The sequence below is a fragment of the Pinus tabuliformis genome, chromosome 7, assembly GCF_031772625.1.
Source record: "Pinus tabuliformis cultivar Carrire ecotype Pingquan chromosome 7, CPIR1, whole genome shotgun sequence".
NCBI lineage: Eukaryota > Viridiplantae > Streptophyta > Pinopsida > Pinales > Pinaceae > Pinus > Pinus tabuliformis.
Window position 1 is genome coordinate 239,605,933 of NC_142293.1, and position 27,771 is coordinate 239,633,703.

Genomic DNA, 27,771 nt, shown 5'->3' on the forward strand with positions numbered 1-27,771 from the left:
AATGCATAACATAAATGAATATCTCCACTACCTCTGATGTATTCATCATGGTGCACGGAAATAGAACCACATTGAACACATTGACAACATACTGGTGTAGAGACACTCTAATTGATGTGTAATAAATTCATCCACACACTCAACATCTTCGGCCTTGGGAGATTGAGGCAAAGGTTGTTTTGTGTATTCGTCAGACAAAGAGTGAAGTGTTAGGCCTCTTAGACATCGTGGATGGACTTATAACTAGAGCTATCCTCCTATAACAATTTCCCTATTAAATTGAGGTTGTTTTTTGGCCCACCCAATGCTAATACCTAACTATAATGATGTAACACTTTCAAACACTCCCATTAAAATGAAATCCATTACTCATATATATGTGAACATTAATGATTAACATGTATGTTAATGAGGTTAAGGGAGATACGATGGGAGACCTGGTTCAGCTCACCCGTGACAAGTTTCATGGCGGTTCTGGTGGTTAAATCTCACGGGTCTGACTGCTACCCCACTAATTTCAACCGTTTGACCCTCAAGGCTCTCACTCTTCTGGTTTTACTGGTGGTTGGACCTACACTACTCTGTTTTGCGGGAACCCCGTTTTATCATTTGGCTTACTCTCCCCTGTTTCTTGGACGACAGTTTCCGTCGGTTCCCGATGGATGCGAAGGACCTCGTGGACTACGAGGAGGACCCAACACCCGACCAAGTCATATGGGCATATCAACCTGGCCCCGACACTGGTCCCCAGTCTGCCAATATTCAAAAGCTGACAGATGCACGGTTGACGCCCTTCCACCTGCGTTCCACTGGAAAATCGCCCCCGCCTGATGTTCATATTGAGGATCTCCTCGGCTTGGACTACCCACCACTTTCTCCAGCTACCCTCAACCTGCTTAGCACCAGCCTTCAATCCTCCCCCACTTTCGACTCACCCTTGGATACACCTCCGCCTCTTTCCATGCCATTGAATGCGCCCTCATCCTCCTGTGCTCCGGCTAGACCCTCAAACCCCATTAATCCTGCACACTCTTTCACTCATCCTAGGTCCTGCAGTTTAAACCCTAACTCTTCGATTCACTCTGGGTGCTTTAGCTCTCCCATCCCTAACCCTAAATCCACCCAGTCAACCCCCTGTAGTTCCTCTGAGGCGTGTAGAAGCTTACTGAGAGAGCACCCCACAGGCTGGTGCACGGATAAGCCAAAAAAGGGAAGGTGCCTCAAGGTTGTGGATTCAGACATTAATCTGACCTTCGGCGAGGACGTACCGATGGGAGATGTAGCTGATACGGCAAGGAAGGTTTTAGTTGGGCGTGTCCATGGAAGAAACTATTCAGTTGAGCGCCTTCGCCATTGGACTATGGAGATTTGGCGTTCACCGTTAAAAGAACTCCCCATCATCAGGGTTTTGGCTCGTGGCTGGTTTTCCCTCCGTTTTCACAAGGAAGAGTATACGGATTGGATTCTCTCCCACTATTGGCACATTGAGATGGCACCTGTGCTACTCAAGCGATGGGATCCATTGTTTGATCCGGAACGTGAGCAGTTGGGAGCGGGACCAATCTGGGTCCAACTGCCAGGGTTACCCATGCAATTTTGGATCCCTCAGGTTTTCAAGTGCATTGGCGATGCATTGGGGACTTACCTTGAACACGATCAGTCCTACGAAAAAACTGGAATCATGACCATGGCCAGGATCCTGGTTCACCTTGATACTAGAGAGGGTCTAGAGGAGAAAATTACCCTCCACTAGAGGCACTTCTCTCGCAGACAGATCCTAGACTACGAAGGAGTACCCTTCCGCTGCAGAAGATGCCACAAAGTGGGGCATCTGTTCAAGGATTGCCCGCTACTCTCAACACTGACTTCGGAGACTACTCGAGGGGTCAAACATCGCCGTTCGGAAGAGCGGATCATGAACGATCAACTACAAGGACAAGCCCCTCCAAAGGATGCTGAAGGTGTGTCGACACAGCAGACCAAAGTTCCAAGGAAGTCTCCTCCATCACCACCCTGGACACGCTCCAAGTCTATTGTGGGAACAACTCCTTCTCCGAGTAATGACTCTATTCCTATAACCTATGCTTTTCTTTCAAATGATTTTCATTCTTCTCTACATATTCCCTCTCCCCCCATTGCCTCTTCTCCGCGCTCTCTCCCCACCATAATTTGTAACATCGTCAATCCCCCCCCCACTTTCTCCACTACGCCTCCATCTTTCTGAGGAACTACTCCTCCTCCCCTCCCTTCCTCTCCCCCCTCTGCATCGGGGTCCCATACCTACAACCTCCATTCCAAATCTCTGCACATTACTCCCCTTCTTGGTTTGGGTATTCCTCCCCTATCTGCTGACTCCAAACCCTCCAGAGGGCGACCATCTAAGATTGCAAAAGCCATCAAGTCTGCGGTGGCTGATGTAGCACAAGGTCGACAATCCACTATTGAAAGGGCACTTAGAGCATCCGAGCCCTCTGTATCTGTTCCCCCATGATCTGGCTTTCCTTCAACTGTAGGGGACTAGCCAACCCCAAAAAGAGATTGGCTCTCAAGCATCTATTGATCAACTCCAACTGCAACATTCTCCTCCTCCAGGAAACCCTTGGGTCTTTCGAACTTATAACCAAAACCCTTCTCTCCCTCCTCCCGGCTGGTATTTCCAAGGTTTGGATGCTGTGGGCAGATCAGGGGGTCTTGCCTTGGGTATCAACCCCAAATCGATTAAATCTATTTCCTCCTGGGGTGGGAAGGGTTTCTTAGGCATGGATGTTTTTGCGAGAGACCTGGGGATTCATATTTGAGTCATAAACATATATGCTCCAAACCAGAACAGGCTCGATTTTTGGCACTCCTTTCTGGACAACCCTCTTATTACGGGCTCCACCATTATAGGAGGCGATTTAAATTTTTCTCTTGCGAACGAGGAATCCTGGGGTCATCACTCTCAAATTGACCCCATTACAGATCAGATGGGCTTTCTCTTGGAGAACCATGGACTTATTGATGTGCCCATGAACAAGAAATTGCCTACATGGCACAATAGGAGAACCGGTGATGTAGCCTTGGGAAGGAGGCTGGATAGATTTCTAATTCATGAAGATCTCCTCCGATCCCTCACCCTATACATGCAATGGGTTGGCTCGCGAGGATTGTCGGACCATTCACCCATATTTCTTCAAGTCTCGGGCCCTTCCAGGAAGCCTCATGCTCCTTTCAATTCAACTTTGGCTTCTTAAAAGACCCGGACTATATCAAACTAGTCTCGGATTTTGGCATGCTCAACCCCCTCTCAGGGAGTAGAGAAAGGCTATTGATTTCTATGGGCGCCTAAACAAGCTTAGAACACTTACTGTGGACTGGTCAAAAAGGAAAAAAGAGAGGGATGAGCAGACCCTGAAGGATTTAGAAGAACATATTGACTCCCCAACTGATGAAAAGGGGCTTGGTTTCCTCTCAAGTGATATAAAACTTCATCTAGTTAATTTGGAATCACAGAAAGCAAAGATTTTATTGGAAAAAGAAGAACTATGAAGCTTAGAAGCAGAGTTATTTGGCTTCAAACTGGTGATGGAAACACAAAAAATTTTCATAACTTTGCCAATGATAGGAAAGCTACAAACACCATCTGGCAGTTTCTCATGGAACAGGAAGGTTGGGCTTCCACCCACCCCCAGTTAGCAAGGCTGGGTATATCACACTTCAAATATCAGCTCATAGCCCCCTCTACCACCACTCTCCCTGATATCATTAATCTGGCATGCCATTTCCCTAGATTTGTGGATCCAGGGCACCCTTAAATGGTTTAAGAGAGACAAAAGTCCAGGCCCGGATGGATGGCTTGTTGAATTTTACTCTGCATTTCTTGATATTTTGGGGCAGGATCTACTTGCGGTCATTGAAGAAAGTATGATCTTGGGGTGTATCTATGCCCATCTAGACTTCACCTATTTAGCTCTGATCCCTAAATCTGAATCCCTCGCTTCTTTCAATGACTTCCGACCTATTTCTCTTTGCAATTGTCTATATAAAATCATATCCAAAATCAACTCCAATCGCATCAAGCCCATCTTATCTGATCACATATCCCAAGAACAATTTGCATTTCTTCATCACAGACATATCCAAGAAGCTATTGGCTCGGCCTAGGAAGCCCTTCATTCAATTAAACTCAAGAAGCTCAAAGGACTGACTCTCAAAATAGATTTATCAAAAGCTTTCGACAAAGTCAGTTGGTTATACCTCAGAATGATCCTCACACATTTGGGCTTTCCCCTGGCTTTCTCAAACTGGATCATGGGATGCATCTCTTCAGTATCTTTTGCTATTCTCATCAATGGGTCTGCCACTCCCTCCTTTCATGTCAATAGGGGCATAAGACAGGGATGCCCACTATCCCCTCTACTCTTTCTCCTGGTCATGGAAGGCCTAAGTAGATTGATTGATTCTGAAAAGAGAATGGGGAGGCTCAGGGGATTAAAGATCACTGAAAATTTCAATCTGACTCACCTCCTCTTTGTGGACGACATTCTCATTTTCCTAAGTGGAAGTGTTCAGGACACCACAACCATGAATGAGGTTCTAAATCTTTTCAGCAGTGCCACTGGGATGGAAATCAATAAGGGAAAGTCTACCATCTCATTCTCGGAATGCTCCCAGCAGGAAATTCAGCTCTCACTTCAAAAATTTCCTTTTCAAGTCAATGATTTAAAGGATGGACTGAAGTATCTTGGCCTTTGACTCAAGCCTAATGGATACAAAATAGTAGACTGGAACTGGCTTATCACCAAGGTGGAAAAAAGAATCAATATATGATGTCACCGGTTCCTATCAAGGGCAAGAAGATTGATTCTTATCAAATCAGTATTGGAAGTCGCTCCAGTCTTTTGGATGTCTTTGGCTGGATCCCAAGGGGGATTATACACAGAATACAACAAGCTTGCTACCAATTCCTTTGGAAGGGAAGAAAGGAGGGGAAACCCTTTGCCCGGGTTAAATGGAACAGAATCGCCACTCCCAAAAAATGGGGAGGCTGGGGACTTAAGCAACTCCCTGCTTTTGCACAAGCTTTGGTGCCAAAACATGGTTGGCTATTATTAAAGCACAAAAGCCTCTAGTCGAAGGTAATCACCCATAAATACATTTGGCCCATATCTATCATTGATTGGATAAGACGACCCTCCTGGAGCAGGAAAGGCATCTCTGTCATATGGAGGGTCATCCTAAATACTATGCCCATTATAAAGGATGGACTCGTATGGAAAATAGGAAATGGAGCTTCAGTTCGTATTGGGATAGATCCCTGGACCAGAAGTGGGAACTCATATAAACTCCCATCTGAGCTAATAAATTTTTTAAACAACAGAGGCATCAGATATATTGAATATCTCAACGATCAACAAAACTCTACTCTCAAGCCTGGCACTCTGGGGAGAACTGGAACATACCCATTGAATGGGACAGGACATGGCAAAATTTCCTTCAAGTCCTTACAGAATCTCATGTTAGACTAAATAATGAAGATGATGAACTTATTTGGGGGCACTCAAAAAAGGGCCAATACTCCTCTAAACAGGGCTATGACATCATTGTAGCTGATTCAAAACCGGAAAGCATAAAAAGCTAGTGGAAGCTCCTTTGGAAATTGAAAGCTCCCCTGCGCACAAGACTACTGATGTGGAGCATTCTTGAAAACAAAATTCCCACTGGAACTTATCTTAGAAAGAGGGCTTTCACTGGTCCTTCCTGGTGTGTACTCTGCCATCAGGAGGAGGAAACGACACAGCATCTCTTCCTCACTTGTCCCATTACAATTTCAATATGGACACAAGTTCATACAACTCTAAATATGAACAAGAGCTGGCATGGAGCCAATTTATCGATCGCTTGGGACACTTGGTGGGGAGAAGCATCCGAACCAAAGACAAGAAATTTTCCCCTTCTGGTCTCATGGCATATCTGGCTGAAGCGTAATCTCATAATTTTTCAAGACAAGCCGGTAATCTGGAATCTGGTCCCACCGAAAATTTGCTCAGCTTATGAGGAATTACCTGCAGAGGAAAATACCAACAGACCCAGGATTATAACACAGGAGCAGATTGACAAGTCAATACCTTGGGCCTATTTTGATGGGGCTGCTCAAGCACAAGGCTGTGGGGGTGGCATCCTATTCCATCTCACTGAATCACATTCCTTCTAGATTAGTATGGGTTTAGGCCATGGAACAAATAATCATGTTGAACTGATATCTCTCCGACACCTGATATACTTTGCTATACTTCAACAGTGCAGAAAATTACAAATCTATGGGGACTCAAAGAATGTGATTGACTGGTTTAACAACACTGCCACTTGCAATGCTTACACACTGAGATCTATTATGGATGAAATTGTTTTTTTTTAAACATATTTTGATCAGATTTCTTGCTTTCACATCTACAGGGAGCGAAATGAAAGTGCGGATAAGCTTTCGAAAGAAGCGACGAATCGTCCTCTAGGAGAATGGCTGATTATAGAACACACACCAGCAAGAACTTATTAGTACTTCCACAGGCCATACATAGACAGGGAACTTCAGAGGGGGAACAACCCCTAATTTTTCAGAAATTTTTGCTTATAAATTTTTGTTCATTATATAGGTTGCTAAATCGATGTAAATAATAGTTTTTACAAACAGTCATCACCTCTGGGTGACAATTTGAGTTCTTTTGGGTTTGAACAATAGCACAATACACCCCTCGAGGTCTTATTGTAATTACTTCTGAACTTCGACAGTGGACTTCGGTCACAGTACAGCATATGCCCATGGGCATCTACAGCATGTAATTTCACCTATAATGAAATTATGATTTTTCTTCTCGGGAAAAAAAAAATGCGAACATTAACATTTATAATATTATTTTCTTATGACCTATGCATTTTTTTTTTTTTTTTTTTTTTAATTTAGAACTTCTAATGAATCATAAACACTGCCATACAAAATTCAAAGTTTTCCCTGCTCACTATTGTGGTCTACCACGAGGGAAACCGAACCAACAACAATGAAGGAAGCTAACTAGTTTACCATCCATCAAAATCTCAAAATGTAGGTTTAATTTTAGTTATTCTGATTTTAAGCAACTACTTGAAAAATTATCAAAATTACTACATATTATCTGCTAGTTGTAGTTGGCCATGAATCTAACTATGAAAATAAAGAAAACTCTGAAGCCAAAACATAAGCCAAGAGAGTTGGGTGATCAATATTTTTGAGAGGATGTTACTGGGGCTAGGTCCTATGCACTTTATCCTGTTGGAGGTTTAGCGAGAGTGCATTCATTAGTGTGACATAGCATTCGAGAGCCTAGTAAACCTCAAGAGGAGGTGAGGAACGATGAACTAGGCGACATTGAACCAATACAAGGCTATGAGGGCGATTAAGCACAATGCCCAAGCTAACTAGGGGACAGGATGAGACAATCAAATTTGTATGTTTTAATTTTTTTTTTTGTAAATTAAAAACTAAAACCCATAAAAATGGTCTATTCAATACTTTACACCTATGAGAAAATAGAATTTTTGAACTTAATTACAAACCGTTTGTGTTTATGGTACATAATAATTAATATATAATGTTATTTTTCAAATTATTTATATTTATTGTACATAGTAATTAGTGATATAGTACATAGTAAATAATAATAGAGTACACAAAAGTCAATTCTTATCATTACACAATAAGAAGTAAGACATTTCAACCAATCATATTTTGAGATAAATAAAAATAAATTTTATTTAAAAATAATAAATTTAATTTCATAATATTAAATGGAGTTGTCTATAATGGGACTTTTTGGAGATTCCGGTGACGGAATCCGGCGGAAGAAATTGAGATTAAATCATGATCTGTTGCAGTTAAAATGGTTTTTTAACTGCATATTTGGATTCAGCACCCTGAAAAACCCCTGGGACGCTTTGATTGTGCAGAAACTAGCTATCAAACTTGGGATTCCAATAAATTACTGCCGGATTTTCACCGGAAAAATCCGCCGGAAAGACTTTCAAAAAGTCGCGTTATAGACAACTGCATATTAAACTTCAAATAAATTTTAAATTTTTTTAGTCAATAAAAAACCGCCAGAGAACAATGATCATTTGTAACTACCTTGTTAACCTATACTTCAGAAATATGAGCGGAAAGGTGTGGAAACATCTAGCCTCTTAGATTGCAAGAAAGCAACCACTTTATTTCTTGTCTGCGGTTGCTTTAAGAAATACATCACGAAGTTTGGGACCTACCATATGACACTATATTTTTTCTTTGACTAGCGTTAAGCTTCAATGTCAAAATTAATTCAGAATGGTATCGTACGAAAAATATAATTAAAAAAATTCTTATAAATCAAATTAACATAATTAAATTATAAATCAAATTTAATGGGTTTATGTGTATGTTATTTAAAAAAATCTTATAAATCAGATTAAAATAATTAAATTATAAATCAAATTAACATAGTTAATTATAATTATAATGGGTTTATGTGTATATTATTTTATAATTAAATATAATTTTTAAGGGTTATTTTTATTTTATAGTTGAATTAATTTTAAATATTTTTTAAATTAAAATTAATTTTAATATAAAATTTAAAAAATATTAATAATATTTTAATATAAAAAAAATTACAATATAATATAATTGTGATGAGAATATTGTATTAAATCAAAATCCACACTTAGAACATAATTTGTATAACAATTGAGTACACTGAAATTTTTTGTGACAAATTATATCTGTAATTTTATGATGGTCTCTATTCTCAATATCAATTAGCAGTTTTACTATCCTAAAGGACATAATGGTCTTTGGAGGTGTAGATTCTCCAAAAGACTTGTAGATAAAAATAAAATTTACATTGCATATGAGACTCATTGTTAAGGAATAATTGCGAGGGAAAGAATACCATTTCTCACTAAGACTCCTACAGTCAAGTTTACACTTTTATTGGCGAGATTATCTGCAACAAAATTGTTCATTCTCAACACATGAAATAAGCTAGTAGTAGAGAAGGCTAGTTTTAGATTCCTAATTGGATCAATAATGTTACATAACTTATAATCCTTAGGCAAAGATCCATGAAAAAGGTGATGGATAGCCAACTGCAAATCTCTCGACACCACCAAATCTTAGATGTTTGCTTATTTGGACAGAAGGAGCCCCTGCAGTAATCCACATGTCTCTGCCACATTATTTGCGCAATTGCCTAAACCCTAACTGTACTCAATTTCAATTTTTCCATCGAGGTTGAAAATAACCCCTCGTGCTCCTACCACTCCCAAAATATTTTTATATTAATAATATATATCAATTTAAATTTTTTACAATGGTAATACTATTATATAATTTTGAAATATAAATATATATAAAAATACAAATATTCCTATAAATAAAAAGCTAATATCTAAATTTAATATTCTTACTCTATATAGAAATATAAATATGAAAGTCATATATGAAAAATATTATAAGTATGATAATCGCATATAAATACTATCATAGTGTATATATTTCCCCTATGAAAGAATTCAACTTCCTCTCAACGAGAGGGCTAAAGTGAGGTACCGTGCCAACCTCACAATTACAATAATATTTATCAAGGCTTTATAGCTCATCATGTCACTAGTGGGAATTTGAACTTGGATGGAGAAGACAATAATCATTCCACCCAACCACCCAAGATAACTCCAATAGAATGTCATAGTATCTATATATAAATGTGTGTGTGTGAATTCTTAGATTAATTTATAACCTAATAAATCATAATCATAAGTCAGAAACATCTCAGTCAACATTAATGGATTTTATATTTCTTTTTTAATTATTGTAAAATTTCAAATTTATGTTAATAATATATATCAATTTAAAATATATAATAATAATAGTATTATTATTATTATATATTATTGAAATATAACCCTAAGGGTTAGTTAATTGGTCGAGTTCCTATCGCTAAGGCATCTTGCTAATGAGAGGTCACGGGGTCAATTTTCCTTGACACCCTTGGGGTTAGACTCTGCTAATAAACTGACGCGATGTGATCCCTTCGAGTGGATCTGCTAAGATATTTCCTTGGAAAAAATATATTATTGAAAGATAAATACATATAAAAACACAAATATTTCTATAATTAAAAAACCAACAATTTAATATGTACACTTACAATCGTGTATAAAAATATAAATACCAAATTTATATATGAGAAAGATTATATATGTATATATGTATGTGAGATGTTACATTAATTTTTAGTATGGTAAGATTTTAGGTGTCTTTTCTAAAATTTGGAACTTGGCTACCTTATAAAGTAAACCTCTTTTCAAAACCAATTACTTTAGTGAGATTTGATTAAAATTTAAAGGACATGGGGTGTGTTGTGAATAGGTCATGAGATAATTTTATTATAATTTCTCTAGATTAAGCTCACAAAAATATGGAGGTGTGCAATACATAGGGTATAATAATCTCTCTGGATTAAATTCACTATGATATGAGGTTAATTTTCACGAGAATTGAACCTTATCTAATAATGAGAAATTCCTATTTTTTTATCATTAAATCTAATTCTTTTAAATACAAATATCATTTTTACATATCTACATTTACATAAATTCCATTTCAAATGATAAAAAAAATCATACTTTCAAAATTTTGATTTAACCTTTTGCAATATTTAACAATTTTAAAATTAAAATAGATTTTTTAAATGGTTTGAGGAATTTAAATACATATATTTTTTAGTAAATTGCAACTTTGTATTAATCAAAATTCAAATATCCAATATATTTTGTTCTCCATATTTCTCTTTGAGGATTTGGATTTCCTCATAATACATCACAAAACAAGACGAGGACAAAGAAGCCCATACAAAACTAAACCCAAAACTCCATACAACGTTGATAACTAAGACCGACATTTACCCCATAGCCACGCAACAGAACGGGCACACGGGACTATCAAGCAAAAGATCACATACAACAAAGCCAATAGATAGTCAGTTGCAACAATACATCTAGGAACATCAATTAACCAACCGGGGGCTAAGAACATCGTCAAACAGACGAGGACCCCATCGACCAGGGCAAAGACCAATCGCAGCGTCGCCAAACTACACTATTGACCATCTGAAACTCTATTCATTCTCAGAGGAGGAAATTGTGGCCGACACTCTTGCACTTGAACCCGGGGGGTCCAAAAGATCTCCACTATCAGACTCATACGCAATGTGGCCCTCCATGTGTGCCAGGTAAGAATCTATCTTGTCCAAACAAAACATCTGATTTCCGAGCATTTGTTTGATGTCTTCCAGGTGGAGAAGACATTGTATCTCTCCACTTGCTTATCCTTAAGAATTAGACCCAACAAAGTTTTCATTTGCGAGTGTAGAGTGATTGAATTTAGGTATTGCTTCTTCATGCCTTTAGTGTGACCAAGGTCGGGAACCCATGTCGACATGTCCTCTTAGAGTTCTGAATCAGAATGGGATTAACGCTCAATCCCTGCTTGAGTCACCAAATTTCGAATTTCCTTTCTCGTCTCTAGGGGAACAACATTGAGGTAGGTGGTAGTCGAATCATGCACAAAAAGTTTTTCCCTTCGTTGCCCCTACAGGGCGCTGCCACTACCCCTATCTGCGACACATTTTTTTTGTCTTGGAGGCATAGTTGAGACACTGTGGGTACACTTAGAGCATCCACAAAATATCCTGTGACTTGCAAAAAATAAAAAAACACAAGAGGAGAAATTGGACGAACCCACTACAAGACCATGCCTTAAACCAATTATGTCATCCCCATACCTCCAAACATATGTTTCAGACTCAACCGTGTTAGAAAAATGAGGATACTGATATATATATTCCTTGATATCCTTTAAATTATAAGTTTTTACATATTTAAGTGTATTGTTTCCATGACAAGTTAGGTTATAAGGTGTGATATTAGTCATATTAGGATATGGATTTTATATTAACTATACATAATAATGTGCAACGTTTTTTTAAATGTGGTTCATGGTCCCGAGATTGATGACCGTTATGTCCACAAAATCTTTGTATCAAGCAGATTTACTCGAAAGGATCACTTCCTACCAGCTCAACCATAAAGTTTGACCCCAAAAGTGTTGAGAGAATTGAACTCGTAACCTGTTAATAACAAAAATGCTTTAACAATATAGATTCAACCCACTAAGCTATTTCTCAAAACTAATCATATATAACTCTATCACAATTAATAATATTTACTATTTAAATCATATTAATTATATATATATATATATATATAATGTTTGAAAATTAAATTATATGTGAAGTTTTTGAAACTTGCTGCATTTTAAATAGGTTATAGTTTTTACATTTAGCAATACGCTAAAAATAACAATAGAATATATTATACAATTTAATTTTTTAGTTTATAATATTTTTTTGAAAATGTGAATCTTTTTATATCATAAGAGGGAAACTTAGGCTTCAAATTTGTCCATGTCTCATTTTTTACTCATGCAAATGAATTGATTTAAATTCATTTGAAAGTGTAGAGCAAAGACAAATAAGTTAGGTGGAAAGGAGCGCCTAACTTCATATGTAGATGGGAGGATTTAGGGTGAGGGAGGCCCACAAATGGAAAACATTATGTCGGTTTGGTTTTTTAAATGGTGACGCAGTCTTTTATTTTATTTGATTTTTAAGTAAAATAAAATATTTGTGGAAGGTTGTAATTTTGTTTTTGTTTATATCTTTTTGTCTATTTTAAATATTTATATTTCAAAGTGAAGGCGTTATTTCAAAAATGTTAGGTAATATAGAGTTAAATTTATTTTGTTTTTTTATTATATTTTATTTATTTAACTATTTCAAAGTGAAGGCGTTATTTCAAAAATGTTAAGTAATATAGAGTTACATTTATTTTGTTTTTTTATTATATTTTATTTATTTATTTAGGTATAGAGTTATATTTATTTTGTTTTTTTATTATATTTTATTTATTTATTTGTGGATTTTTTGGGTTATAATTTTGAGAAAAATTAGACAAAAATTTTAAGCACAAATATAATTTTGTGGTTTAAATCAATATATGGTGGAATATTGTTGTTAGGAGTATTGTTAAATTTTGCATTGATTTTAATTATAAATGAGAATTTTAACTTTTTGTATTGCTAAATTTTTGGCAATCGGAGAAATTGCAATAAGATTAAAGAATATTTTATTTTAGAAGAAAAAAAGCTAGTTTATATTATGTACCAATTTATTTTCCAGCATAGTATGTTTCGATGTTCTCATACATTTTGACAAAAAATATCTCAGAAAGTCTCAAGTGTAGGAAATACAAACAAAAGGGCAGGCCCTCTACATAGACACAAGAAGTATACAATAAGCATCAGAAAAACATCCTAAAAACATTCTAATAAAAAACATAGTGCCAATAGTACCAATGAACAACATAATAGGACTGCTACAAAAAACAAGTGTTAAGGAAGTGGAATAGAGCCTTCTTCCTTGATGTGTTCGAACTCCTAGTGAACGTAGTGCATATGACCAACATTACCCAAGAGACCATCCTTGGACAGAGAGTCAACAATCACATTAGCCTCCCGAAAGATGTATTGGAAAGTGATGGATGTGAAAGACCGCTGAGGAGATGGATCTGAGATATCCATCCATTAAGGAGAGGTGGACAAAAGTTTGAATCAACCGCCATCCCATCAATAAGGACCCGATATCCATCCATTGAGGAGAGGTGGACAAAAGTTTGAATCAGTCGCCATCCCATCAACAAAATTAAAGAACTATGTTATTAACTTCACAAAACTATTTATAGTTAGTTGGTTATTAAGTAGTAAGTTTAAACAAAATTCCATTCTGAATTTTTATGAATCTCGTCATCCCATCCACAAAATTAGAGAACTATGTTATCAACTTCACAAAGCTATTTATAGTTGGTTGGTTATTAAATAGTAAGTTTAAACAAAATTCAATTTTGAATTTTATGAATCTCTTCTCCTATCCACATCGAGTGTAAAGTTTGGTTGGCACAATATAAATGTCTAAATATATTATAATCCTTATGTCAATGGAGGAGTTTACAAAGTGACCCTCCTACTAACATAACAATTGAGTTATTGTGGGGTTTATATACTTGTTAGCTAAACATTTCTCTCGTTTAATTGTATATTAAAGTTGTTGTAATCACAAAATATCTTTTACTCTTCTACCCACCAACCTAAACCTAAATCCTAAAACTTATAAAATAATAACTTAAAACATGCTAGTTTATATTATGTACCAGTTCATTTTCTAGCATAGTATGCTTCGATGTTGTCATACATTTTGACAAAAGATATCTCAGAAAGTCCCAAGTGTAGTAAATAGAAACAAAAGGGTAGACCCTCTACATAGACACAGGAAGTATACCGTAAGCATCTGAAAACACCCATAACACATTCTAATAAAAAACAAAGTGCCAATGGTACCAATGAACAACAGAATAGAACTGCTACCAAAGACAAGTGTTAAGGAAGTGGAATAGAGCCTTCCTCCCTCATGTGTTCGAAATCCAATTGAATGTAGTGCATATGACCAACATTACTCGAGAGACCATCCTTGGACAAAGAGTCAACAATCACATTAGCCTCTCGAAAGATGTGCTGGAAAGTGATGGATGTGAAAGATTGCTTGAGGAGATGGATATGAGATATCCATTAATTGAGGAGAGGTGGACAAAAGTTTGAATCAACTGCCATCCCATCAATAAGGACCCCATATCCATCCATTGAGGAGAGGTGGACAAAAGTTTGAATTAGTCGCCATCCCATCAACAAAATTAAAAAACTATGTTATTAACTTCACAAAACTATTTATTGTTAGTTGGTTAATAAATAGTAAGTTTAAACAAAATTCAATTTTGAATTTTTATGAATCTCGTCATCCCATCAACAAAATTAAAGAACTATGTTATCAACTTCACTAAGCTATTTATAGTTGGTTGGTTATTAAATTTTAAGTTTAAACAAAATTCAATTTTGAATTTTTTATGAATCTCTTCTCCTATCCACATCGAGTGTAAAGTTTGGTTTGCACAATATAAATGTCTAAATATATTATAATCCTTATGTCAATGGATGAGTTTACAAAGTAACTCTCCTACTAACATAAGAATTAAGTTATTGTGGGGTTTATATACTTGTTAGCTAAACATTTCTCTCATTTAATTGTATATTAAAGTTGTTGCAATCACAAAATATCTTTTACTCTTTTGCCCACCAACCTAAACCTAAATCCTAAAACTTATAAATTAATAACTTAAAACATGCTAGTTTATATTATGTCAAGTTCATTTTCTAACATAGTATGCTTTGATGTTGTCATACATTTTGACAAAAAATATCTCAGAAAGTCCCAAGTGTAAGAAATAGAAACAAAAGGGCAGACCCTCTACATAGACACAGGAAGTATACAATAAGCATCTGAAAAACATCCATAAAACATTCTAATAAAAAACATAGTGCCAATGGTACCAATGAACAACATAACAGAACCACTACAAAAGACAAGTGTTAAGGAAGTGGAATAGAGTCTTCCTCCCTGATGTGTTCGAAATCCAAGTGAACGTAGTGCATATGACCAACATTACCCGAGAGACCATCCTTAGACAAAGAGTCAACAATCACATTAGCCTCCCGAAAGATGTGCTAGAAAGTGATGGATTTGAAAGACCGCTTGAGGAGATGGATCTGAGATATCCATCCATTGAGGAGAGGTGGACAAAAGTTTGAATCAACCGCCATCCCATCAATAAGGACCCCATATCCATCCATTGAGGAGAGGTGGACAAAAGTTTGAACCAGTCGCCATCCCATCAACAAAATTAAAGAACTATGTTATTAACTTCACAAAACTATTTATAGTTGGTTGATTATTAAATAATAAGTTTAAACAAAATTCAATTTTGAATTTTTATGAATGTCGTCATCCCATCAACAAAATTAAATAACTATGTTATCAACTTCACAAAACTATTTATATTTGGTTGGTTATTAAATAGTAAGTTTAAACAAGATTCAATTTTGAATTTTTATGAATCTCTTCTCCTATCCACATAGAGTGTAAAGTTTGGCTTGCACAATATAAATGTCTAAATATATTATAATCCTTATGTCAATGGAAGAGTTTACAAAGTGACCCTCCTACTAACATAACAATTAAGTTATTGTGGGGTTCATATACTTGTTAGCTAAACATTTCTCTCCTTTAACTGTATATTAAAGTTGTTGCAATCACAAAATATCTTTTACTCTTTTACCCACCAACCTAAACCTAAATCCTAAAATTTATAAACTACAATTAAAACACACTAATTTATATTATGTACCAGTTCATTTTCAAGCTTAGTATGCTTCCATGTTGTCATACATTTTACAAAAGATATCTGAGAAAGTCTCAAGTGTAAGAAATACAAACAAAAGGACAAACCCTCTACATAGACATAGGAAGTATACAGTAAGCATAAAAAAAACATCCATAAAACATTATAATAAAAAACATAGTGCCAATGGTACCAATGAACAACAGAATAGGACCGCTACAAAAAACAAGTGTTAAGGAAGTGGAATAGAGCCTTCCTCCTTGATGTGTTCGAACTCCAAGTGAACATAGTGCATATGACCAACATTACCCGAGAGACCATCCTTGGACAAAGAGTCAACAATCACATTAGCCTCCCGAAAGATGTGTTGGAAAGTGATGGATGTGAAAGACCGCTTCAGGAAATGGATCTTAGGTATCCATCCATTGAGGAGAGGTGGACAAAAGTTTGAATCAACCGCCATCCCATCAATAAGTACCCGATATCCATCCATTGAGGAGAGGTGGACAAAAGTTTGAATCAATCGCCATCCCATCAACAAAATTAAAGAACTATGTTATTAACTTCACAAAACTATTTATAGTTGGTTGGTTATTAAATAGTAAGTTTAAACAAAATTCAATTTTGAATTTTTATGAATTTCGCCATCCCATCAACAAAATTAAAGAACTATGTTATCAACTTCACAAAACTATTTATAGTTGGTTGGTTATTAAATAGTAAGTTTAAACAAAATTCATTTTTGAATTTCTTCTCCTATCCACATCGATTGTAAAACTTGGTTTACACAATATACATGTCTAAATATATTATAATCCTTATGTCAATGGTAGAGTTTACAAAGTGACCCTCCTAGTAACATAATAATTAAGTTATTATACTTGTTAACTAAACATTTCTCTCCTTTAATTGTATATTAAAATTGCTACAACTCTCAAAATCTCTTTTACCCTTTTTACCCACCAACCTAAACCTAAATTGTAAAACTTATAAAATAATCACTCAAAACACCTAAATAATAATTATAAAAGTAACCTTACACTAAAATTTAATATTTTAAAAATAAAATATTTTTCCAAATAAAACTTTGACCAATTTAATGAAATTCCCATAACAAACTTTATAACTTATAAAATAATCACTTAAAACACCTAAATAATAATTATGAAAGTAACCTTAATTTAAAATTTAATAGTTTAAAAATAAAATATTTTCCCAAATAAAACTTTGACCAATTTAATGAAATTCCTATAACAAACTTTATGTTCAATATTCAAATTATTTAACACATTTTTATGAATTAAAATTATAAAATATAATAATTTTCATATTTTAATTTTTTAAAATAATTTAAAATTAAAAAAAAATCCACAACTAATTTTTTCTATCGAATTTTAAATATTTTTTTTTTTTATATATATTTATCATTTAAAACTAATTTCTGACCAATAATAGTTAACCCCGAGAAATGAATCACAGACCCTGAACTATAAACTCCGAAACTCGAATGCGTAAGCTTCCCCAACAGATCCCCGACCTGGTACAACTAAAGCTTCTCCTCACCATACGGTCACCCGTCCTATTACGACCAGCTGACTTTACAATGTCCAATGCACAACCATATTTTCTATTGGTCGGAATTTCAAAACATCCCTAATTTTTCACTTGGCAATTTATGATTTGATGAATTAAATAAAAAAACGGATCTCCTTTACCGTCATTACAGTGTGAGGTCATATCCGAGGAAGCACAGATGCATAGTAAAGAATCTTGCAAATTTATCAGCAACAGAGAGTAAGAGGAAAAGCTTGGGTGAATGTATCAAAGAAGATATATAAATGGGCATTTGTTGGCGAAATGGACTCGAGAGCAAGAAATCTGCAGTTGAAGATTGAGGCTCTGTTCAAAATTTCAGGCATGGAAAACGTAATTGGCGTTCAGAATTGAGGCAGATCAGACACTGGATAATGATTCAGTTATACTGCAGTTTGATTCATCCAGGTGGGTATGAATATTTTCTCAATATTTGGGTTGCATTTTTGGTTGACAGTAGGTTGGTTGGTGAAATGAAGTTGGGATCTAAGGATTGGCAACAGAATGAGGCCTTGGCAGCATATTGAACATTTGTAATTTGAACAGTACTTTTTATTACGCCATTGTGGATTGGGTTGCTTTTTCCAATTTCATGCTTATTAAGCACCCATGTTTTCTGTTGGGTTTGGACCGATAGCTGACAATTTTTTGATTTTCGCAGTTTCTCAGCTCACTATTTCGCTCATACCAGTCCTGGTGATAATTTAGTTTACTGGGGATTGCGTTGAGTTTTCTTTCAAGCTGTCAAAAGGAACTCCTAGACTATTAGCTGCCCTCTCTCTTGCCGAGGTCTGCTCTGCACCAACTGCTTGCAAATTTTAGACCGTGGCAGTTTGCCTGCTCACCATTTTTGCTCAGAGCAGTCCCAGTGACTTGGCAGGGTTTTTTAGTTTGTCGAACTCGAGATTATATGTATAGGAGTCCAAATCACATTGCTGTGGTAGATGAAGGGTAAAAGCCAATTATTTCATCTTTCCATGCCCTTAGGGAAAGGCAGACCCTCCCCATATGGGCATCGGGGATACGACTTACCAGGATCGAACTTTGACCATAGACTGTTTCAACTTTCAAGCACATTAAAAAGTCTAGAGAGAAAGCCTACTCAGAACACCCCTGGGTGGTTCATGATTTTTTTTTCACCTTTATTGGCGAAATAACACAATGCCACTATTTTTCTGGACTAGGTCTTTAACTGCAACCACACATTGAAATTCAAGGTTCCCAATATGTGAAGAGTATTTAAGTTGTGCTTGTGGCATTTGGCAGGAGTACATTTTAGATGATATTTGACATAGTGAATTCAAGATCCAGGAAAACACATTATGTTGAACCGTAGACAGTTGAAATTGCCCTCTAGAAATTCCAAAGTTTTTGTTTGTTTGTGTGCGAGTTGACAAAGCTCAGGGGCTCAAATGCAACTTCACGCTTGTTAGGCACTCGTGTTCTCACTATGGATTGGAGCATCCACCCTGACTGCTTACAAATTTTCTATCATCATCGCATGTCCATTTACGATTTACATAATGGTTCTGCTGATACAGGTCACCCTTAAAATTGTCCCCCTCCTCAGAAGGGAATCTAACAACGTTGTCTTGGAAGAGGGTTTCGGTCTCATTAGCCTAGTGGACCAAGTTCCATTCCTGCTCCTTGCTTCTGGGTTATAACAGCTAAAACCAAACTACCTGCCATTAGAATCCAGCATTGCAGGGTTACATGCGACAAGGTGTTCTGGTGTCACGTGGTGAATATTGGTGGTACTTCCCAAGAGTTCACCTATCCTATCATCACTCCAGAGCTAGTTGTGGGCTGCCATGCCCAAATGCCATTTCAAAAAGGGATGAGATCGAGTGCAAGCTCCAGGCAAATTTGATGGAATAAACCCCCTTAGATCTGGGACTAAGCTGAAGGAGGTCCATGTTATGTAGTGCAGCCCTGGACCTTTGGGTCTGTTTCTCAAAGACAGTTTGAAAGTGATATCAGTTTTATATCTCCATTTTCTCTTTTACAACTCACTCTCCAAGTTACTTGTTGCATCATTTAGTGGTGTCAGCCGACCAACAAATGTCATATTTAGAAGATTACTTGAGATCCAAGTCTAATAGAGCATATATTTAGATCAAAGACATTTGAAGAGGATTTCTCGTGGAGAAAATTCAGGCAGTTAAGTTCTGATTGCTAGATATCCAATTTTATATCCATTAAAACTAGTTTGCTTTTATCTGCTGAGCTGTTTGTGTTGCTGCCACTCTTTTCATGGCATTATGTCCAACATATAGCTGCTGAACTACTATGTACATGGCACATCCTTGAGAGGTGAACCCAGCTATTGGATAAGATGACAACTTATTTTTACCAGTTGGTCACCACTTGCAAACTTAAATCTTTCTAACTCTAAGACTGTATTAACACTCAGTAACTTGTCTTTGCCATTTGGCCAGTGACATGCATTTACTAGTTCGTTACCACACGGGAACCATAGCAAGCCTAACAATTCGAGGGAATGTAGCTCTGGTTCCCATAATTACTAAATTTCCACACAGGACTGGCAATGTAGTGTTTTGAAATTTTGAATTTGAACTGATACAAGTCCAAGGGATGCAAAAACCATATATGCTAACCAAGTACATACTACAAATGGCAGAAGTTATGGACTGATGCATTGCAACAGCACTTTAGTGAATCAAACATCGAGAATTTTGTTTCATTGTTTTTTCTTATAAGTCCCGTCAGCCAAGTTTGGTGTTCATGTTTATTTGCTAGACTGTACCATAGTTTTTTACTGAATGCAAGCACTAAATTAGAGCATATGCACATTATGAGTCACACCAGAGCTATACAAATCTAATGAGCCTTAATATTGTATGAACTTTGAAGCATTGGTTCTCTAAAGTTTTTGTTTGACAAATTGCATTACAACTTTAGTCTAATGGAGCATTGCCGTTTGGTTGCCTTTGAGTTTATTGGATGCAGCTTATGCATTAGATTACTTTAAATTTGTAGTGATGGAACTTAGCCTGGTTGTTTACTTGCATGCAAGTTCTGTTGCCCTTTTGGCAAATCCAAGTTGTCTGCCAGCAACAGCTCTTGTGGTAATTTCTTGATGTCCTCTTTACTTGTCTTTCCTCCTTTCAATTTCAGGAAGACACATTAGGGAATATATCTGGTTTTTGTGCTTGAGCATTACATTCTGGCAATGTCTGTTGATTCTCTGTTATGGCCAGACTCAAAATAACTCACATAAATACAGAAGTAGTAAATTGCATCGTCAGTATGCTTGAATACAACCATGACTTAAAGAATAGAGTAAATATCCACAAGGAAAAGAATAAACCTATAGATTTCTAAGAGGGAATTATGAGCATTAAAAAGGGCTGATCTACCTTAAAGGAGGCTGCCACTGTATTATTTATATGATATTGGCTCGCCTCCATTTATAACAGGTCACCCCCAGGTCCAGGTCAGGCTCGCGACTTCTAACCAACCACTCCCGTAAGGCAACTCCTCAACCAATCACTCCCACAAGGAATTCCTTTCATTTGCATCATTTGAAGCACAGATATTGCCTGGGTCTACCACATCGCCTCTGGAATCAAACATCGTCCATACATCATGGTTTGAGGAATAATTGCTTTTTCCAACTACAAAGAAATTAGGGTTGCACCATTGCCTTTACCTTTAACATGCTTGGTAAAAAGCAAGAGTTTGACGAATTTGAAGGGTCGATTTACGCATAAATCCAATTACTTTAACTTTTTGTAAACAAAGTATATTAAGATCTGAAACTGCATTTCTAATTCTCCAGACCTTGGATTTCTAATGGGGGTTTGTAAGGCCCCATAGTACATGAGACTAGCTTTATTGTGAATTTTCAATGTGGTAAATCCATGATATCCTTATCTTCCTGCCCTATAAGGGTGTCAAAAAGGTTTGGAGAAGTCACATTTTGCATCTTTAGTGGGAATCAGTCATATAATATGATGTGTCTTGGCCTCTAACGGGGATACTCAACACCAAAGATGATTGAGAGGCATCCGACCAAGGGCTGGAGACTACGACCAAGGGCCTTCACCCTCTCCATGGGGTAGTGAGTTGGTAGCTACCAGGGGGGTCTCCAACCACCACAGAGCTTCAAGTCTTCTTTTTTGATGGGTTGGGGCTAACTTGAGGCATTGGTTGGAACTTTTGATCTTGGGGGTTTGGTTGGGATTATTGAACCTAAGGAGTTTTACGCTTTTTACCATCTTCATTGTGCATGGTGGGTTTGACAACTTTGGAGGTTGGAGTTTTGTTTTTCGCTAAGGGGGCAATCTTTAATCCTATGGTGTGGGGTTTGATACCTAAAATAGGTGATGGGGAGGTTGATGTATCATCACATTCGCTGATGGATGACCAGACCTCCCCTTGGATGTAGACATGACATTTCAAATCCTTGGAGATATTAACCTTGGGGCAAACACTCTTTTGAGTGCGTCGTTTAAATTCGATAGTTTTGTTGTTGGATTGGCTGAATATTCAGACCTATCAACATTGGATGAGAGGAGTGCTATTAGTCCAGTTTGATGGCGGATTTGTCATGGAGCGATTGGTGTGCATTTTCAAATCCTTGCCACTTGTGTTCTTTCACAAATGGTTAGCTCTTCATTGACAGAAAGGAATTGGAGTGCCTACAATTTTATCCATTATGTGAAGCCCAACATATTGGGTTCATAGAAGTTTGACGATCTTCTCCATGTGAATTCTAACCTTTTCCTTGCGTCTCATAAGGGGGAAGAATATGCAAGTGGGCATCACAAAGATTAAGATGTGGATCTTGAATGCTGTACCTTGGACCTTCTTCTTGCTACACTAAATATTGAGGAACCTAGAAGTGGCACTGTGATTGGAAACACTTCTTCCAATTGACAATCCACCAGGGAACCTGCATCTTGTTCTATTTTTTCTAATGAAGATGAAGATGAAGATGAGATAGATGATTTCTAGGCTTTAGCTAATGTTGTATTTTGACATATATAGCATTATATATAAAGACTAATTTTGTATATATAACCTCATTTATAAAGTCTGCTTTTGGATTTTTGGCATTTTGCACACGGTAAGCATCTATGGGTAATAGGTATGTAATATAGAAATGTATTTGCTATCGAATTATCATTTATATTGTTATTTAAATTTCTTGCTCAATTATTCTGTCTTTCAAGAAAGTGTGTTATTTATAAAACACTATAGTGAATATATATTTTTTGTATTTATAAATACCACATTTCTCTGTTTCCAAATATTTTTGGGGGCCATGTTTTACGCGTCCCCATTTCCTTGTAACATGCAACTTAACTTGAGGTATTTCACGCAAATGGAGCACTGCCTTCCTAGGAAGTCTCCCTCTTGTACTGTATCATGGTAATCATTCTTTTGAGGTTAATGAGAAGTAATGCGATAATTGTTACAGATTTCAGGCTTGCTGGTTTTGATTTTCAGAATTAGCATTTTTCAGATCTATAGTCTCTCATTTGGAAAATTGTTCTGAAATTTATAAATGCCGTAACTTTACTCGAAATTTGTATGTCTATGGTTTTGTTTTTCAAAAAGACAAGGTTTTGATTGGTGTTTTTGTGCCGAGAAACACTCTCCAGCTTTAGTATGGAAGAGATGTTGTAATGTCCTATCCTGTTATGTTATTAAACATTTTGACTCGCTCAAAAATAAAATAAAATTTAAAAAAAAGAGGCACAAATTTCTCGATAATTAAAATTATAAAAATGAAAAAAATTTAATAATTATAATTTTAACTGTAAAATTATAAAGTTAAAGTAAATTATAAGATTACCATGGTTTACAAGCCCATGGTATTTGTCCATGGTATTTGTTATGATAAAGCCTATTTAAAAGCTTGAGGAAATCCATTATGGAATGCAAGAGTACCAGTTTAGATCTATATTAACTCCAGACTTGATCCTTCTTGCGCTTGGTAGATCCAGATTTAAGATGGATCTAGGCTGGTGTAAGATTTTAAGTTTCAGCATTATATTAGATCTTTGAGGTCAGATCTGCATATCATGAAGTGAAAATTTGATTACTATTTGAGTCATTACTCTTATATGTTTTGGAAAACATGATTTATGCCTCCACAAATTAAGCAAGAAACTTTACCATGTAAAAGAAATGTCTCAGTAGCTCATATACAATAAGAATATCAGATTGCATTATTCAAATAGATCATATATTTTTTTCCATGGAATATAGTTTATCCCAACCTCAAGCCTATAAGTGAGGATGAGGCATATAAGTGCGGATGAGATTGTTGGTATATTGCTAGCCCCAACAACAAACTAGCACATGAAGAGTCCCAAACAATAATTAGCACGAATAGTGAACATGTCACAAATGGGATTTGAACCCAAGTGGAGAGGATAATATTCCTTTTCTTTCCCACTGGAGCTCAACACAATTGACTTCAAATAGACTATATATATGTTGATGTGTTTTCATATAAGGAAGGAGTGAAAGGTCTAGGAGTCTATGTATAACCTTTCTTTTTGGCAGTTTTTACACATGCAATGTGAAAGAGTCTGAAGACAGGAAGTGAACACATAGAAGACCTCATTGTTAGTCTCTACATAAAGTCAGTGAGCTATGTTAATTGTACTCTTGTCTATTTGAATGGTAATTTGAAAGAGGGTTCTTGAAAGCCATTTACATTTTTGTGAAAATTCGGTGATCCTGAATCCTACTGTAGCGACTGATAATGTTTCTTCTATTTGTTAAATTAATCAAACAAATTACTTGCAGTTTCCTACGGAAAATATTGAAACATATACACTACAACCTTCACAAATACAATACCGTGGAAGAAAATACTGCACAAGAAAGAAATAAACACACACACATACACAATTATTTTTGGACAAACGTCCCTGGAAATACCCAATACGGGAAAAACGATGCAGCAGTTGAGGGTTTTATTATTAAGCAGTAGTTTTCTGAGTACAAATCATTGGGTGCCCAAACTGGCTATCACTGGAGATCTGACATTGATGCGAGCTCTGGATGAGCCGCCCTATGCTATCTCCGTGCAATCTCTACGTGGGTTCACGTAGTCACTGCGTCACAGCTCAAGGGACTATGTCACCTCCTCCTCCTGACCTTCTGTCGACTAGAAACTCGACCCTCTGGTCCTCTGGACTCACACCCCAGCTTCTGGCATTGGATCTCAACTGCTCCTTAGCAAAATTGCAGACTCCCTCTAAAGCATTGCGCTGCCTCTCTTGACCTCTCGATGCTTTCTCTGCCTTGCACTCACCGGGACTAGAAAAAACCCCTCCGGTCTACTATCCCTGCCCCTCACTGCAAGAAGATCACTCGATCTCTCTTCGGCAACTCAACGTTGCTACTCTTGAGAATTCAATCTCTAGATCTTAATATCTCGGTGTGTTGTCCAAGTGCTTGTTGTCACTCACTGCTTTACAAGTTGTCTGTAGAAATCTCTGTTTTCCCACCTTGGTTTTCAGTTTCACCTTATTTCTCCCATATAGTTAAATGCCCTTTCCCATATCCATACATTCAACAAGCTGGAAAAATAAATTTTGCTGAAAACACAAATTCTGGAAATTTTACAAAATGCTGGAAAATGCAGAAATAAAAAAATCAGCAGGTACAAACAGTCATTTAACACATTTGAACATAGTGATTTTTGGTCAATGTGATCCTAGAAAAACCCCCTACAACTCTTGGGGAAAACCAGTTTGAAAGCTCTTCTTCATTTCTGAAAATGCCTTTTTTACAGTGAGAAATATTCAGCAAAAAAATCAGCAAGCAAATTTACAACTTATCTCTTTTCCCGTGCCTCACAGTAAACAGGACAGCAATAAATGCTGTACGGCCTCCTCGATTTTCGTGCCCACTTTCAGCATTAAATGCTGCTGTAGGGCCTGCATTAAATGCGCTGTACGGACCTCGATTTGCGTGCAGAAAAATAGCAAACTGCTCCTCGATTTCTGTGCAAACCACTCCTCGATTTCTGTGCAAACCAGTTGTACGGATTTCTCGAAAATCGTGCCAAAATCTGCCTTTCACTGTGTGCTGAATCAGCTGTACCAATCTGCTCAACTGCTGCCTTGGAATGTGTGCCAAGCTGCTGTCTCCTTCTCCTCCCTGCTCAGAAATCTCTCTTGCTCTCTTGCTCTCTCTCTCTCAATCTGCTCATGAAAGAATGAATGACCTTTTCCTCCTTTAATCTAACCCTAAGTGACTTTTGGGTGATCCCTAAATCCAATGGCTGAAATAGATTGAGATCTATGGCTGAGATTAAATGCTCATTTAAATCTCACTTTCTATTTTTTAATTCACCCCACTTTAATAAATACCCACTTAGTCATTTATTTCCAAAGTCACTTTTCCTTTCTAATTTTACATTGACTTTATTAAAGTCACTTTAAAATTAGACTTTAGTAACTTTATCACTTAAAGTCACTTTTAAATTAGATTTGACTTTATAAAAATTATAAAGTCACTTTAGGAGAAAAATTAAATTCTTTTGGACACTTTTCCCTAGGCCAAAGATCAAAGCCTTAGGGAACCACCTGTCCTCCGGTACCAAATTTCAACACTCCCTCTTACCGAGGAAGGTGTTCCTCACCACACCCATCTTGTCTCTGAAGTAGTCATGCTTGCCCCGTGGTAAGGCTTTGGTAAGAATATCTGCAACTTGCTCATCAGTGGGAATATACTCAAGCTTCACAGCTCCCTTCTGAACATAGTCTCTGATGAAATGATATTTGATTCCGATATGCTTTGACCTGTCATGAAATACTGGATTCTCCGTGAGTTTAATGCAACTTTGATTATCACAGTAAATCACTGAAGGTCTCAACGGCTGACCAAATAAGCCAAACAACATCTTGCGAAGCCAGATGGCTTCACAACTAGCTAAACTGGCTGCCATATACTGTGCTTCCGCTGAACTCAATGCTACTGACTGCTACTTCCAGCTGAACCATGACACTACTGCTGAACCCAACCCAAAACAGCACCCTGAAGTGCTCTTCCTATCAGAAGCACAACCTGCCCAATTAGAATCAGTGTATCCTGCCAATCTCACTCCATCCCCCTGCCTGTAGTCCAGACCATAATCCACTGTCCCCTGCAAGTACCGCAAAATGTGTTTTGCAGCCACCCAGTGAACCTTCCTAGGCTCACACATAAACTGACTCATCGTGTTGACTGCAAAACAGATATCTGGTCTAGTGTTGACCAAATACATCAATGAACCAATCAGCTGCCTGTACAATGTGGGATCCACCAACTCGGAATCCGAAGCATGAAGTTTCTTCCAGTTGGTGATCATCGGTGTCGACATGGGTCTACAATCCTCCATGTAGAATCTGCTAAGGATGTCCACAATATACTTCCCCTGCCCCAGGAAGAAATGCCCCTCCTCCTGCCACACCTCCAAACCCAAAAAGTAATGCATCAAGCCGATGTCCTTCATCTCAAACTCCGTCGCAAGATCTCTCTTGCAATGCTCTATGAGTCTCTCTGCACCTGTAATGACCAAGTCATCCACATACAACACCAGAATGAGAGGCTCCTCACCTATCACAATAAAGTAAAGGTTCGGATCTGTCTCACTCTTTGTGAAACCCATCCCCTGCAAGTATGTATCTATCCTGGAGTACCAAGCTCTGGGAGCTTGCTTCAGGCCATAAAGGGCCTTCTTCAGTCTGCACACATGGGACTCCTTCCCATGCACCTCAAAGCCCTGTGGCTGCTCAATGTACACCTCCTCCTGTATGA

General features: G+C 37.0%; 1 protein-coding gene and 1 pseudogene across 1 annotated transcript in view; one reads left to right on the forward strand and one right to left on the reverse strand.

Annotated features, from left to right (window-relative positions):
* Positions 1–467, reverse strand: part of LOC149246746 (chloroplast sensor kinase, chloroplastic pseudogene) — a 40,312-nt pseudogene extending 39,845 nt beyond the window's left edge.
* Positions 468–17,852: 17,385 nt separating this feature from the next.
* Positions 17,853–27,771, forward strand: part of LOC149246747 (beta-1,3-galactosyltransferase GALT1-like) — a 76,439-nt gene continuing 66,520 nt past the window's right edge. Inside the window, exon 1 of the mRNA XM_089458009.1 lies at positions 17,853–18,390. The gene's annotated coding sequence lies outside the window, so the exon portion shown is untranslated. The remainder of the gene's footprint in view (positions 18,391–27,771) is intronic.